Source organism: Notolabrus celidotus, chromosome 1 (genome assembly GCF_009762535.1).
Source record: "Notolabrus celidotus isolate fNotCel1 chromosome 1, fNotCel1.pri, whole genome shotgun sequence".
Lineage (NCBI taxonomy): Eukaryota > Metazoa > Chordata > Actinopteri > Labriformes > Labridae > Notolabrus > Notolabrus celidotus.
Window position 1 is genome coordinate 13,494,823 of NC_048272.1, and position 2,563 is coordinate 13,497,385.

The window sequence follows — 2,563 nt, forward strand, 5'->3', positions numbered from 1 at the left end:
AACCCATTGACGATTAATACAAAGTAAAGGCATTCTGTTCAGACGCAAGATGTGGGTGTGTCGGACTTTGGGACGGGGCATAAAAAAAAAACCGTCGGAAAATGTATTTTTTGTGACATTAAAATGAACATAATTTAACCTCATCCAACACACTCGTCAGTGCTGGGAAAAAGTGCGACATTTTATGGGTTTCGCAAAAAAAGTCAAAAAAATGTGCTCACTAGCGCCCCCTACAGTTTCCAAAAACCCCTCCCCATAGGGGTTATTTTAAGCGACATGCTTGAAAATTTTACACATATTCATGGCATCAGGACGCACAAAAAAGCCTCTTGCACCCATATCCCAAACTCAACAGGAAGAGCGCCACCTAGCTTTGAACATGAAAAACGGGGTCAAAATAAGGGTGCATACAAACGCTATTAACTCCAAGAGCTTTTCTCCGATTCAGTCCAAACAAGGCACATTCTATAGCAGACATATTGACGATTAAATTAGTGTTAAAGGAATTCTGTTCAGACAAAAATTGTGGGCGTGGCAGCCGTTGAGGCGGGGCATCAAACGCACATACAGCTCTGAATGTGAAGAATGAAGCCCAAATAAGGGTGCATGCTTTTGAGAGCTCCTCCCAGAGTTTTTCTCCGATTCAGTCCAAACAAGGCACATTCTATAGCAGACATATTGACGATTAATTTAGTGTTAAAGGAATTCTGTTCAGACTAAAATTGTGGGCGTGGCAGACTTTCAGGCGGTGCATCAAAATGCAAAGGAGAAACAAGCCCTGCAGAACTCATTTAAATATGCAAGGAAGGAGATCCAGCGGCAAAAATCTGTTGTGATGAGTCAAGCTGCACATCTGGAAATAAAGGACAACACCATCCAGAAGTAACAGGAAAAATTACAAAACAAAATGGAGGAAACTAAAATGCTTGTCCAAGCATTTGCTGAAGGAAGTAAGTACTTTCATTATCCTTGTTTAAAAAACTATTCATGTAGTTACTAATTAATGCTTAAACAATACATGAACAAACATTGGTATTAGGAAACTATCCCTATGACTTTAACAAAGCAGTGTGACAACACAACAACAACACAATTAAACAAACAATGCACACTTTTCCATGCAAAACATCATTGCCTAATGTATCTTTCTATGTTTCAACTCTTCAGTGGATGCAGACTGGATAGATGACCAAGAAGGACAGGCAGGTCCATCTTACAGTGCACATGGTACTTTCCTACAAATTTCATTCATATACCAATTTGTGTTTAAGTGATTCTAGTGTTTCTTATCACACATTATAATATACAATTTATCCTGATAATATGTTTATTTGCTTTTCCCACAGAAAAGCTCACTCGCCATGAGGCCACCTAATCAGATGCCAGCACCTTGCTGATGAACCACTTCCCAGATCAAAATGTATAAATACTGTTGTGTATAAGCTGTTTCTTATTTGTTGGTAATATATTATTTCTTGGACATGTCAATTACTGTTATTAATGTGTTATATTGTATTTTTGGGCTACATTTTTTATATATTCTTCAAATGCTCTTATTTGTATTTCCTTTGAGTTCTTCTTAAAATTGGTAATACATGTCTGTTTTCTAAAAATCTGTCTGTTTCATATCATCTCTGACTAAAACATATTAATACATAAATATGAACACTGTGCGGTTCACATCACTGCTATCCAAAGTAACACTAAGAACAACGCTCACTGTTACACATGTTACATGTATCTCACATTCGATTGTCCAGGACAGTAAAAAGAACCTTCCAAACACTAACATCAAACTGCCGAAACACTTCTCCAAATAACTTTGCATCCAAATTAACACTTCATGTTCCCTGAAAAACACTTTCAAAACTTTTGGGATGGGTTGTTTTTGTCAAAATAGATAAAACGTAATGAAAGTCTCAAACTACGCTGACAATATTAGATTTTGTTTTCACCCTCAAAGACAGTCACTCTTCTTTTCTTTTTATCAACCTATTTTATCGCAGTCGTTCAGTCTTGTGTTCTTTTAGCATCAGGTATGTTCTGACGTCTGATTATTCTAGTCCGTAAATACAAATTTAAATTATAACTAGCACAGCTTATGCAACACGGCTAAATACAGGATCACAAAGTCTGCAGGTTAACGATGTCAATGGGTTTACAAAGTGTGGCTAACATTAGCAGAGCTAGCACCACGAGCCTTCAGTCCTCCCTTCAGATTTATGTGAACATGTCTGTGTTTTGTAACAGTCACAATCTAGTTGTTGTAATACTGCTGCAGGACCATGTAGTGCCACAAGATGGTGCCACCTTTCTGTTTTGGTCTCATTATACTATCAAGTTGCTACTCTCTGAGTTTGCAGTTGTTGTTATGTTCCGACCGAGAGAGGACTCTCATGTGGTGACAAGATGGTGTAAGCTGTGCCTATTTTCTCTTTGTCGTATATGATATGGTGTGACATGCCGTGGGGACCTGGCATTGTAAGGTGGACTGTTGGTTTCTGTGTCATAAACTGCCGTGTGGAGATCCCCTGTCTGTCATCTTGAAGCCCCCTGATGCTAC

The 2,563-nt window shown here is 38.4% G+C and overlaps 1 long non-coding RNA gene across 1 annotated transcript; it reads left to right on the forward strand.

Annotated features, from left to right (window-relative positions):
- The first annotated feature begins 812 nt into the window (after positions 1–812).
- LOC117810811 lies at positions 813–1,483 on the forward strand. The gene is made up of 3 exons (XR_004630855.1): positions 813–950; positions 1,168–1,227; positions 1,347–1,483. It is a non-coding gene; the product is annotated as an uncharacterized LOC117810811 (long non-coding RNA).
- Positions 1,484–2,563: the final 1,080 nt, after the last annotated feature.